The 14323-nt window shown below is 46.5% G+C and overlaps 1 long non-coding RNA gene across 1 annotated transcript; it reads right to left on the bottom strand.

Moving 5' to 3' along the window:
• Nucleotides 1-210: 210 nt before the first annotated feature.
• LOC308623259 lies at nucleotides 211-13900 on the bottom strand. Its single transcript, XR_014016795.1, has 3 exons — nucleotides 13757-13900; nucleotides 7923-8073; nucleotides 211-1460 (listed from the first exon to the last, which is right to left on the bottom strand). It is a non-coding gene; the product is annotated as an uncharacterized lncRNA (long non-coding RNA).
• Nucleotides 13901-14323: the final 423 nt, after the last annotated feature.

The raw sequence follows: 14323 nt of genomic DNA on the forward strand, positions 1-14323 counted from the left end.
ATTTGAAATGAGCCCATTCCTTGCAGTGGAAGGAAGTTTTCCATGGGATACTTTGCGGTTGTTCGTCTGTTCTGTAGACAACAACGAAAGCTGTATATTTACACACCCACGCAGGTACACATACACAGACATGCACAAAATAGACGTGTTATAGATATTTTAATGCATTCTATAGGTTTCTATCTAATATGTCTGAATGTACAAAGAAGGTGAAATTGCTCAAATGCTGGTCCCCACCCTTGTGACCTTCGGGATGGTGGCAGGGGTGAGGATGCTGTCGGCACCCCCGTCTCGGCTATCAGCACAGCGGCTGTAACCCCTGGTCTGCTCATCTGTCCCCGACTGGATGGAGGTTCTTGGGGCAGGGCCACAGCTTCACCTGCGTGTTGTCAGTGGTCAGTGTGAGGCCGGGCACAGAGCCAGCGCTCAGGAACGCCTGTGGGTGGAGCTTGCGTCTCCTATAAGACACTGTCCTCAGGCGGGACCTGGGGAGAACTCTGTACTGGCGGGGGGGAGGGGACAGTGTGCTCAGTGATGTGGGCGTGGCCTGCAAACCCTGCATTTGCAAAGGTGTCATCTTTAACAGTAACTTGCAGGCAAGTTTCAAAATCCTTCAGGCAGAATGCTTTTTCGGGTGTGTGTGCTTTCCTCAAGCCGCTGTGGACTCCTTGAAGACACGGAGCATCGGGGAGAAGGCCAGGATCCTGATGGGGTTTCAGGCCTGAGGCCCAATTGCCCCCAAACTCCTTCCGCCGCTAAGCCTGTCACAGTGTCCGATTCATCCCCTTGGGCGGCTGGCTCACAGCCACACGTTGGAATCACCTGCGGACATTGGTCCTGACACTGGAACCTTCCACCCAAGAGTCTGGTTAATGGGCTGCGCTGGGCCTGGGCACCCATTTTTTAAAAGTTGCCCCGATGACTCTGATGGGCGGTCGGGACTGAGAACCTCGCTGGGATACCAGGAGCCACAGAGCCTCCCGACCCCTTCCCGGGTCCCCAGGAGCATCTCTGAACCTGTTCCAGAGGGTCATGTCATGAAGGTGCTGACAGAACCTGCTGCTCCTTTCATTTTAAAATCATAAATGAACCAAATAGCTATTCAGAGATTTCCCCTTTACTACTGGACAGCTTGCAGCTCTGAGAACTCAGGAGGGAGGCCCCGTGGTGGGCATGGAGGAGGGATGGGACTTTGTCACCCAGTTCGCTGAGAACAGCTGGCCACGCTGCCTCTCCTGACAGCATTTACGTGATTTCTTATCTTAGTTTTACACTGTGTAATTCATGCCCGCAATGGGCCATTGGTTAAATCAACAAAGCATTTGGAATACGGACATTTAAATCCCAGTTTATGAAGAAAATAACAATCATTCCTCACATAAGCTTCTAAAATTTTACCAGTTACGTTCAATAAATTGAAATTCTTACAGGATGTCAGTTCAGCATCTCCAGACCATTGTCTAAAAGAGAAAAAACAGTAATCATTGCATCCAATTGCTTTTCCATTTATTGAAATTAAAACTTAACAAAAGAAACACCCTCTCCCTTATCTTATCATTTTGAAACAAAATATGAAAATTCTTTAAAAATTAAGTCCATGGTCCAATTTTGATGCCCTCAACGTGGTTAAATTTCAAGCTGCATTGTAATATTTGTTGTTTGCCCAAACCAAACACAATATAAAAATCATTTAAAAATTGGTTTGCCAAAAAACTGTGTTTTTGTATAAAAGTATGTTACATATCACAAGCCACTCATGAAGGGAGAAAAAGTAAAAATGCATCTTACAAATTATGATCATCATTAATATTACATTAGAAATACTTTTTGACATCCTTTGATATCATATTGAACTGAAATAAGATACTAAAATTAAAATGACTTTGAGCGAACATCATGTAAAAAAATTTTTTAATTTTGAAGGAGTTTTCAGATTATATATTACATGAAAGGGGTGCATGGGTCAAAAACTTTGGGGAAATGACATCTCTTCCCCAACTTGATTATTTATCAGAATTACACAAAGAAACTTCTGGGCCCCTGCCCACCCCCAGCTCCATGAATCAGAGTCTCCAAGAGATGCTGGGGCACCTCTATTCTTTGTGGGGGCACTTCTATTTTTAATAAGCACCCAGATGACTCTGGTGATGAGCCTGGTGTAGAAAACGCCCATTTGTCAGAAAGCAGGTCCCGAGGCAAAAAAAAAAAAGCCATAAGAGGAAGTGTCAGCTGGCAAAGCACATAGTTGGCAGAAGGAGGTCTGATGTGAGTGTGGTCTTGCCCTGGAAGGTCTTAGAAAACCGGCCTGAAGACACTGAAGGGATAGACCCAGGACTGGGTGACAGCTGAACCTGCACACATTCCTGCAAACCCACAGACCCGGTGACCCGACTCTGATCCGTCCCTTACCGTGGAACCTAGAGAAAGTCATTTGCCTCCGGCCCCTCATCTGTATAATGAGGATTAAAAAAAAAAAATCAACCTCCAAGGATTGTGCTAAGGGTTAAACGAAATCATTTGGGCAAAGCATTTGGCCCCAAAGCGCTAACCCTAAGTGAGAATGCAAAGAAATGGAAATGACTTGGAAGAGTGATTTTGACTCTGCCTTTGACCTACCTCAGCGAAATTCTGATGGTAGTTTTTGCAACTGCAACCTGTCTGTTGTCCTATTCTTTTAGGGATGGACAGTTTCTTCATCGATCCCAGCTATCTAGGGTCCCACACCGTTTCAGTCGGCTGGCACTTCAATCACTGAACTCTGTCTCCAAGGCTGCAAAATGGTTATTCTCTGGGCTGATCAAATGAAAGCGTCTCAGTGAAGGGGGCTAAACAATGTTGTATTAAGAGCGTAGTTCCTGCAAGGTTCTCTGGTCGAAGATGAATGTTCGAGAGAAAGGGGAGTTTATTCTCCAGCCTCCACTGAGCAAGCAGAGAAGTTGGGCTGGGGGTAGGGGGCCACTCATGCTGAGATCTTTGATTTATTCTCCCCACAAGGCATGCTTTCATTTAACATCTTTCAGAGATGAAAATGTAATCGTTAGCTCAGCTTACAAATTGGAGGTGCGGTTCTAAAGCCTGGAGAATAATTCAGTGGAAGCACACAGGCTGGTAATGAGATTAGAGGTGCAACTTTCAGACATCGCACAGAATAAAATGCATATTCAGGAAGCTGGAGGTGGGGTCCCATGCGGACCAAAACTATGTTATGCAAATACAGTGTGTCTGTATTCGTCAGGGAAGTGATGCAAAATAGAAAGAAAGCAATCTCGAGGTCTTTGTGTTCCTTAAAGAAAAGGTGTGGCTGCTGCAGAGCTGTCCCCCTGAGAGGATGCCTGGCTGTGCAGAACATGGACGGCTGGCTCTGGGGAGGCACCTGGGAAAGACCCCCACCTGGCACTGAAGATGCAAACAAATGGCACATTAGGGTGAAAAGGGGGAAAGAAGGAGACGGTTAGGTTCATCTTTATCCTCGTCGTTCTCACAGTTACTCTCAATCTATTGTGAGATCTGACTGTGTTCTCCTGTCTCTTCCTTTCTTTCAGACACAAGGCTCTTCACTGCTGAAAATTAGTAGTGCATTTCAGCAAAACTCCTACAGCAAAAGTTTACCATGTGATGATCATTCTTTTCATCTGAAGATTGAAATTGGAAGTTTGGGAAATTCCTGTTCATAAAGTGACATATCCATAGCTTCTCTCCTCGATGAGTGTTTCCCCTAGTCAACAAGCTAACTAAATCCAGGACAAGACAGGTGTGTGTGAATTCTATAAAGAGAACAGGAGGTATTTGCTATGACAAATTGAATGTGCTGCTCTAAATTTACTACACAGGTCCCACAGGGGAGCCCCGAGAGATATCAATCTGTGATTGAGCTCATTACCACAGAGAAAGGTCCCTTAGACTGGGGGAGAAAAACTGGTGCAGAAATGAATGGTCTGATGTCTGGGTGTGCAGCAAATACCCCCAGCTACTGCTTCCAGTCTGCCACAGATTTCTCCCACTTCGAAATTAAACCCTGGTGGCATTAAAAAGTGATAGATAAACGCATCAGAGGTACCTGACCAGCTTCTCGAATATCATCTTCCCTCTCTCCCGGTCCTCAAGAGCCAGGAATTCCTGATCTCTTGGGCTAACAAATCTAAATTAAAAAAAACATAAAGGAAGACTCACAGACATAGAGAACAGACTTGTGGTTGCCAAGGGGGTGGGGCTGGGGGAGGGAAGGACTGGGAGTTTGGGTTGAGCAGATGCAAACTAGTATATATATGATGGATAAACAACAAGGTCCTACTGTAGAGCACAGTGATTAACTATATTCAATATCCTGGGATAAACCATAATGGAAAAGAATATGAAAAAGAATGTACATATGTGTGTATAACTGAGTCACTTTGCTGTACAGCAGAAATTAACACAACATTGTAAATCAACTACAGTTCAAGAAAATTTTTAAATAAATAAATAAGTAAAAATAAAAAACATAAAGGAAAACCCAGACCACCTGGTTACTTCTCAAGATCCAGAGGGACTGTTTATCTCTTCTGAAGAAGCACCAAAAGTTCAGACCGATTCCTGCTCATTTTGGTGCTGTTCTCACTAGATTTATGACCCGGCAATAAAAAATCTGTTGAATCAGTGAAGGAGTGAGTGGTGAAAATAGATGGACATGTGACAAGGAGGGACTTTTACAAGGAAAGGGAGACTGTGTTGATGAATATTTTAAAAAATTAAATTAGAGGGGTGAAACAAATGACACGTGAAAAAAATAACTGCTTAATTGGGTAAAGAGTCATAAGTTTTGAACCTGGATTTATCATCAGTGAACTGAAAAGAAAAAAACAAAAAACCAAACAAACAAAAAAAGCCTTCTCTTGAGATCACCAGTAAAGTCACAGAAGCTTTTAGGAGTTTCATTTCCTTAGGAAGTGTGCTCATTCATACCACGTTGTCATAGAAACATTTTTTAAAGTGTTTTCCGGCCATTTTGTTGTTTCACTAAAGAAGCAGGGGACCACCAAGCACTGGATTCAGAGGAGACAGAAAAGTTCCCTCCTGCCCACTCCCCACAACTGAAAGAATTCTGGACCAGTTCTTTGACTTAAGAGTTCCTGGAAGTGCCTTTTGTTTGAAAACACTGACTGTTCCTCCCAGCTGGGAGCCAATTCAGAGGAAAAGTTCAGCTATTAAGGAACAAACCTTGCAGGCAGAAGGAGGTGGACGGTGCAAGCTTCCTGTATGATGGAGCATCAAATGCGTGATCATTTGGAATATGTGTAAATATTTTTACCCACCTTATTAAAATGCTTTTAATTCTAGATTTGTATATAACAGTTAAATGGTGTAAAAAATGGTCTAAATAACACACTTTAGGCCTATTTGTTTTCCTGTGAGCCTATGACTTAAACAGGGTATTCCCAGATTCCATGTCATTTTCCCCGGAGGGTCATCCTTCCTCATTTCTTATGCCTCTTGGGGTGAAATGAACAGCCAGAGCAATGGGAAAATGAGGTGATTTAGGTATGCTTGGTTTCTGCCCCAAATCCTTAGCTGTCAATTTCATTCTTTTATTCGTTGTTTTGGAAGCCACTTTGAACACTTTTTGGAATGAAGTTGTTATAAGTACTTGAACCCTTGGTATGTGTTTGTATTCCAGGAAGAATTGCATTTTTCTAACGTGGGACTTTAAATTGTTGGGATAAATTGGAAAACGGTCTCCTCGATTCCGTTTGCTCTCAGTTTGAAAGATACTGACTACATGTCAAAACCCGTTTCCCTGAAAGCGACCAAAAGCAGCAAAATTAATCACCAAGAGCTATTATCATGGAAGACTAGACAGTGCCTAATATCCAGGAGGTCACGGTTACAGGGGTGAAGTACGTGGAGATCACGCAGACCTTGGCCGCTTGCCTGGAACAGGTCCACACTGCCACCCAGGTAGACCAGTTCTCCCAGGGAGATGGCCTTTAATAAAACCATCCTGCAAGGGACAGTGCGGGCTCCACCGTGGCAGCTGCTTTGGGCGGAGTCTGTCTTTCAAACGCGGTACACTAGCAAACCCAGAAAGCAATCTCACTTACTGTCAGACCGGGATCTGCTGACATTGAACTTGGAGGGTTAGGAGTATAATCAGACTCAAAGGAGGTGCCGGCGTGCTGAACTGTAAAGAGATGATTAACAAAGGGCAAAGCTTGGCAGAGCAGTCTGCAACTGCTCACCTTCTAGACTGCAGCTCAGCCCAGAGTTGTTGGTCATCAGACTAGCACTGGTTTTCTAGAATATATGTATATATATATATGGGGAGGTGATGGTGGAGAGAAAGTCCCTCAAGCATAAACTTTCCACACAGACACTCTCTTCTCGCTTAGAGGGTCAATATAAGCAACCTAAACAATTTTAAGTAAGGAGGAAGCAAGCGTTCCACATATCCTGAGCTCATCTTCAATCACTGGCCCGAATCAGATGTTTTCGGAAAGCGGTGGTTCCTCCATCTCTTTAAAAATGTATTTACTTATCTTTTCGATCTTATGACTTCTGCTCTGGGCCAGCTGAGGCCAGGTCATTCGGAATGTTTGAGTTCAGGAGCACTTGGGAAAAGAAACTTCCATTATTTTCCTGTCTGGGTGAGTGTCAGAACAATTCATCATAACAACTAATACAAATGTACTTAACTTCTATAAAAGTCAACTCCTTGAACCACGACATGGGCATTTGTGCCCTTGCCCTGAGCCTTTTTTCTGGTTTCAGTTCACTGAATGCTTTGTGCCTGTTTAAGCCCCATTGGTGAGGTACTCACAGTCCTGAGATAACTGATAGCAGAAAGTTGACAATTAGCTGAAATACTTGGGATGCGCAAACAACCAAGTGAAGTCACTGGGGCTGCCACGTGGAAGTCAACATCCGGGCTGATCAGAGAGTCAGAGAGAAGACTAAAATCAGAGGCTCTGTGAACATGGCCTTGCCTGCACTGAGCCCATCTGGGAATGAAAATACAAATGTCCACAAAAGCTAAAGAGGAAATCAGGATGTGGGTATCAGCCTTAGAAAGGAGGGTCGGGCTTCCCTCGTGGCGCAGTGGTTGAGAGTCCGCCTGCCGATGCAGGGGACACTGGTTCGTGCCCCGGTCCAGGAGGATCCCACATGCCGCGGAGCGGCTGGCCCGTGAGCCATGGCCGCTGAGCCTGCGCGTCCGGAGCCTGTGCTCCGCAAGGGGAGAGGCTACAACAGTGAGAGGCCTGCGTACCACAAAAAAAAAAACAAAGAAAGGAGGGTCACCTGTGACTCCTGTGTATGATAACTTCAAACATGATCTTGATGGACATTTCCTCTCATTTCCTTAGACTCACACTCAGGAAGAACTAGAATTGTTGTGCCAAGAAGGCAAAGAGAAACAAGGGTCTCCCACCCCAGAAGGATGCTCTTCCAAAAGGAAGGACACAGTGGGGCAGGAGAAAGAGTTTATGCCTTGGAAAGAGGGGAAAGGAAGAGGCTGTCACCTGGGGGCTGTGGCCGGGAGCGTGGCAGTAGGGATGCTCTGGAAGGTGGGTGCGAGGTGAAGTGGGAACCCGGAGGACACACGGCAGCCGTCACGCGCCGCCCTGTGGAAGCCCCGCCACGCGGGGCTGCAGGTGGTGAGGACCGGCTCGTTCTGTCGTCACCGGCTCAGGAGCCTCGTGGACCCCGGCCTGCCCTCTGCTGTGGACGGGACGCCCACCTCTCCAAACACCTGCTGAGCCCCAGAACTGCCCCATATTTCCTTTCTTAAGTGGCCCCAATCATATAATTTCCCCCCAAAGTAGGTCCTTGCTGCTCAGCCATGCCGTTGGGGACAAATCAAGCCCCTCTATGTGGGTGAGACTGAGTGGCCAAATACATCCCCCCTTTACAAAGTTCTGCTCCTTTTAATCAAATTTATAGACACTTACTTAGTCCACATCTTTTCAGAAACATCTACTGCATAAAGTGAGGGGCAGTGGGATTCAGCCTTGGTCTTCTTTCCTAGGAATTCTCTCTCACCTCGTGCTAAGTGGCCGATGGTGTGAGTGGATATGGACGCTGCACAAAATCGACGGGAGGCTGGGGCATATAGACATGAGCGGATGTCAAAGGACGTGAACATCGACCCAAACCTCCCCCCTTGATTTCTTGAATGAGCCGGAAGTACCTCCGTCTCCTTTTCAATCACTCATAGAATGAATTGTGCCCAGGGTACCAGTCTAGACTCTGGGTTGTGAGATGCAACCAGTGCAGATACATCCAGGACAATATCTCTACCCCCAGGAGCATGAATAACTTTACAACCAACATTCACTACAGTTAAGTGATCATTATTTACTGTAACGTAATGTTTTACACTGTGTAAATGTAAAAGAAATTTTACACTGAAAACTGTAAAACTCCAGCAGCCCTTCCCAACAGGATTATTTCGTGCTGTGACTAAGACAGAGAGACTTAAACAGTCTTGGGTTTTCATTGAGTTTTTTCAGTATCACGTTAAAAAATGGTGACTTAAGTTTATGTAAACACCTCAGCTGCAGCGGGGAAGTCTGTTACTCAGGACTTAAGCATCAAATTCCATCCTCAGAAAAGGGGTATCGTGGAATGGTATTCCAGGTGGCAAGAACCCACAGAGGTGAGGTCAGCGGGTATGAGATTAGGGTTCCTTGCAAGTAACAGGGATGAGAAGGAATACATGGATGAAAAGACAAACTCAGAGAGAATTCACGTCCCAGTGAGGCTCAGTGGTCATCTGCAGCCCAACCTTACTTTATAGTCTGGAAACTGAGACACTGAGCACAGTGACTGATTACAGTACAGCCAGCTCAGCGTCTGTGGTGATAAAGCAGAAGTGACCAAGAGAGAATCTGCTTTTAAATTTCCTGTGAATTACTGCAGTAATGCTCGCTTATTGCATTAAATTTGGAAAACATGAAAAGTGCACAAAGGAAAATAAAAAGCCTGCAATCCCACTCCTAAGGGATGATCACCATGAACCCCTTTTAGATGGTTTGATGCATGGGATTTGGGTCTCCAGGAAAATATGGATTTGATGATAAGACTATGAAACCCTCCCAAATGTCTCATTGCTGGGAATCGGGGGACGGTGTCGTTTTGGTGGGAAGAACAGTGGTGGCTCAGCCATTCGTTTCCCTCCCTCAATTTATTCATTCAGCAGATATTTAGTGAGCATTTATCACGCGCCAGGCACTATGTTAGGCACTGGGTGTACCAGTATGAAGGAGACAGTCATTGTCCCTGTCCTCATGGAGATGACATTCCAGCCAGGAAAACATAATTAACACTTAGTCACAATCATGAACCGATGAGGACACCATGAGATGGTACAATGGGTTGCCTGACACCAGGCTTGCTTTGTCTGGTTGAAGCTAGAATCAGCCTTGCTACTCAGAGCGGCCTGCAGAAAATGAGCTCTGGGGCCTCCTGGGAACTTGTCAGAAATGCAGACTCTCAGGCCCCACCCACTGAATCAGGATCTGCTTTTTTACAAGCTCCCAGGGGATTCACAGGCCTATTAGGGCTTGAGAATCACTGGTCTAAAGGATGTGGGACTCCTCAGTCCAGGGGGGCATTGGGGCAGGTAAGGCCTGCCAGGCCTGCGAGCCTGACACCCACCGTCCGCATGGGAGATACTTTGGAGCCAGCAGAGGAAGCCAGTGCGGCTGGGCCACAGCCAGAGGAGGCTGTGGGATCAGCCAGGAGGCCGGGGTCTGGGGCCAGCCCTGGGTCTGGGAGCACTTCAGCCCCTTTTGGAGCCCACTTCAGCCCCTTTTGGAGCCCCAGTTTCCTCATCTGCAGGGGCAGCTCTCCTCCCCACCCCTGAGGGCTGTCATGAGCGTCAGACCAGTCCCGTGCCGAAAACATTCACAGCGCTGAGGCCTCACCACTGCTCTTCATTTGAAGAGGGACGAAGAAGAGCTATGTTGGCAGGACCTTCACTGACCCGCCTCCCTGTGGGCGGAACTCAAAGTGAATTATTCCTCAGCCATAAAAAGGAATGAACTAATGCCTTTTGTAGCGACATGGACGGACCTAGAGATTGTCCTACTGAGTGGAGTAAGTCAGACAGAGAAAGACAGATGTATGATATCGCTTATATGTGGAGTCTTAAAAAATGGTACAAATGAACTTATTTGCAAGAGAAACAGAGTCACAGATGTAGAAGACAAACTTATGGTTACGGTGCGGGGGGAGATAAACTGGGAGATTGGGATTGACATATTCACACTGCTATATATAAAATAGATAACTAATAAGGACCCATTGAAGAGCACAGGGAACTCTACCCAACACTATGTAATGACCTATATGGGAAAAGGATCTAAAAAAGAGTGGATATATGTATATGTATAACTGAGTGACTTTGCTGTAGGGCAGAAAGTAACACAACATTGTAAATCAACTATATTCCAATAAAAATTTTTTAAAAATCACGGTGCCCCTGTAACTAGGTTACCCAACTCATTGCAAGCACAGGCAGTGATGGAAAACACGCTCTAGCTCCAACTTTGCATATGGCGGTGGTAGCATGGGGGTGGTGGTTACGAATTGTGGAACCAGTGGGGTTAGGGCCCCGCTGCGGCCAGGAACACCTCCCCAGCCCCGCCTAATCTCCTGGCTTGAGCCCCCAGCTCCCTACCATGTTTTCCGATGCAGAACGAGGGGGATACGGAGGGTGACCTGGAGTGACCACCAACCCTTGCTCTTTCTTTTCTTAACTGTGAGGGTTAGGGAGCAAGGACAGAGCTTACAAAATAACCTAAGCCCAAACAAAACATCCACAGAAGAAAAGTAAACAGAAAAATGATCATCCCTTCCAAAGTAAAGGCCTTGAATTTCATGAAGTCTTTCTCTTATTCCCATTTGTTACTCTTAAGAATCAGATTAAAGTATCTGGTTTCCCAAGCGCTTGCCTACAACCCGGGCTCCTCCTCGGACACGCCTTTGTAATTCTACCCACCTTGGCAGACAGGCAGGTGACACAGAGAGCTTTGTTCCCCGGTTTCACATTGTATTATGTAGCCTCAGGCACCGAGCTACCCAGTCAGCCCGATTTACAACCTGAAACCACTGGTCTTTTCTGTGTCTGTTCCTGACGTTTATGCAACACAGGTTCTCAGAGGTGTACCAGCACACTGCCTGCCCTCTATCATTTTATTTGTCCTCACAGCATACATGGGCTTCTTATATTTTTGTGTTCAATTCCTGATACATGGAGAGGCAAATCCAGGCAAAGAGAGTTCAGGTGCACCGTGTTAGATGATACATTGGACTTGGTGGCTGGGCTGGACCAGAAGTCAGAAGTTCTAGTACTTACGTCAGAGATTCTTTCATCATCATCATCTAATATTTAAGTAACAGAAAAAGCCTGAGAAGAAAAGCTCACTAGGACCTAATCCCACTTCCCAGAGTCAAGCACTGGGCACACTCTGGCTCTTTATTTCCAAACTCTCACAGCGCCGAGATACCCCTTTAAAACGTTACACAAGTAATACGTGCATCCATTTAATTCAGAAATGTACACAAGAACACTACAGATAAAGCAAAAGTCCCTGTTGACATCTTCCCATCTTGACTTTGTTCACTACCCCATAGGCACCTTGATGGATTTGGCAGGTATCTTTCCATTTATTTGTTTTGTCATAGATATCCATATAACTGTGCTGTACCCAGAGTCATTTTCATTGACAGTTTTTTTCCACTGACATTTTGTTTTTGAGATCTATCCATACTTTTAGGACTGATTCATCTTTTGTGGCTGTATAGTATTCTATCACATGTATGCGCCACTAATTTATTCATTCCACTTTTTTAAAGTATTTTTTAATTGAAGTATAGTTGATTTACAATGTTAATTTCTGCAGTACAGAAAAGTGACTCAGTTATACACACATATGTACATTCTTTTTTATATTCTTTTCCATTATGGTTTATCCCAGGATATTGAATATAGTTCCCGTGCTACACACTAGGACCTTGTTGTTCATCCAGTCTACATTCCATTCCACTTTTGATGACCACTGAAGTCCTTTCCACTTTCTCAGCGTGGCAAACACTGCGCATTTCTCTCAGTGCCCGTGTGGAAATGTTTCTCGGGACTTACTCCTAGAAGAGGAATTGTTGGGTCACAAGGGCTGTGCGCTTTCAGTTTCAACAACAACGGCCAAACTGCCTTCCAAAGAGCCTTTTCCAACCCAGATGCCCCGAATCAGTGCGCGAGGGTACGTGTCTCTCCATAAGCCGGCAAAAATTCCTGTTCTTGTCAGACTTCCCCAAGTATAATTTTCCAAAGTTAAATATGACTCTCAAATCTTTCTACAAATATGGCAGCACATGGGCCAAAAGTTTACACACCTCATTAACTAATGAGGACATTTGTAAGATGAAAAAGCTGATTCAAAGACCATTTGGGGAAATGGGTTTACAGAGTCCTTAACCTATATTAAAATAAGATTGCTAGGCTAGATATAAACATGGTTAATGTCCTACAGGGAAATAATTATAACCTTTGAAGTTACCTTTTCTTTGGAACAAAGATTATTTGCATCCCTACCAGGCACAAATCTACAAGTTGGTACATAACCTTATAGAGACTCAGCTTTTCATTAATAGTAAACAGCAACATCAAACAACAGTACATTCTCTTAGAAAAGTAAGTAATCCTTGGGCTTTTAAACAACGCTTCAATACGAGGTTGAAAGGAGCACTATCCTTTTGGTCTTATTTCCAGATTTTGGATAATTTCTCTTAATAGATTTTTAAAAATCTGTATCAATGCAATGGATTAAAAAGTGGCAGTTCATTGTGTTTTACTCGGAATTTCTATAATGATTAGTGACTTTGGGGCAGTTTTTATTTTTACTCTCTAGTTCCAGGTCTCTTTAACAAACAAATATTGCGGACAGGAAAAAGCTTCCTTCTCTTTAGTGACCAGAGTGCCTGGCACAACTGAAGAGCAGCCTCACAAAGTTAGGTCTCCTAGGCAACAGGGAAAAGAAGACCTGATTGCTCCTAGGACAGATTTATTGGATGCATAAAAACACCTTCACTGTGGTCGGAGAGGTTCTGCTCAGCCCAATGGCAGTGGGAGAGGAGGTGTGTGCCCAGGGAGGATGCGGTGGGGGGAGACCTCAGTGGGGCTTTGTGGGGGACGGCAGAACTCAGCTCTGCCCGCTTCCTCAGCCTCTACCCTCGGGTCCCTCCTGCGGACGAGGTGGTGAGTCCATCAGTTACCAGCATTTACTGACTGTCGCCACGTTGGGGGGTCTCCAGGTTGGGGAAAACACCTTCTCTTCCCAGTTCACAAGGCAAACGGGAGGTAAAGATAAACTTGGATGAACTTTGAAGGTCTGATATGGGCAAGTCACTGGAGCAGTCTGAGTAAAACCTGGAGGTGTGTGTGTGTGTGTGTGTGTGTGTGTGTGTGTGTGTGTGTGTGTGTGTGTGTGTGTGTGTGTGTGTGTGTGTGTGTGTGTGTGTGTGTGTGTGTGTGTGTGTGTGTGTGTGTGTAGCAGTGAGACACACCTCTCGGGCTGGATCGAGTCACGTGACCGACAACCTGCCCTCGGTCCCCATCGTTTCTGCGCCCTAGCTGGGCTTTCGATACTTTCCTAGAGCGCTTACGGGCCTCGGCCTGGCTCTGCCTCCCCAGCCTGGGGCGATGTGAGGTCACCCGAGACTCTCTAGAACCAACTTCCAATACTTGAACTAACCGGATTCTTTACCTATCGCTCGAAATTACCTCCCAATTAGGAGCAGCCTAAGGAGCAGGCGGCCGTGAATCCCGGTTCTCCACGGGGGCAGCTTCCCCGGGTCCACTTCGAAATCTCTCCGGCTCACCAAGCGCCCCAGCTCACGCGGGGACGCTCTTTCCGAGGGGACCCTTTCCCACCGCCGGCCCATCCCACTTCTTAGCAGGAGGTCCACTCTCCTTTTGGGGGGACCCTGTGGCTGGCTGGCCCGGGCCTGCCGCGTCGTCTGTCCCGCCGCGTCCCCATCTGTCCCCAGCCGCGTCCGCGCCGTGGCCGGGCGGTGGCGCGACTGGAATGCGCGGGGGACGCGGGGCGGGCGGCTTCGGCCTCCGGCCCGGCCCAGGGTGGCTGGGCGGGCGGCGCGCGGACGAGAACCTGGCCGACAGCACCGGCGCCGGGTCCCCGGAGCGGGTGCGCCCCGCCCTCGCCCCCCTCCCTCGCCCCCCTCCCGGCACACGTGCAGCTTCCACCCCCGCGGCTCGGGTGGGGCGCGCAGCCCCCCGACCCGACAGTTTCCGAGGATCGAGAAACGGAAAGAGAGAAGTTTCCCCGTGGCC

Source organism: Mesoplodon bidens (assembly GCF_964165515.1).
Source record: "Mesoplodon bidens genome assembly, chromosome: 10".
Lineage (NCBI taxonomy): Eukaryota > Metazoa > Chordata > Mammalia > Artiodactyla > Ziphiidae > Mesoplodon > Mesoplodon bidens.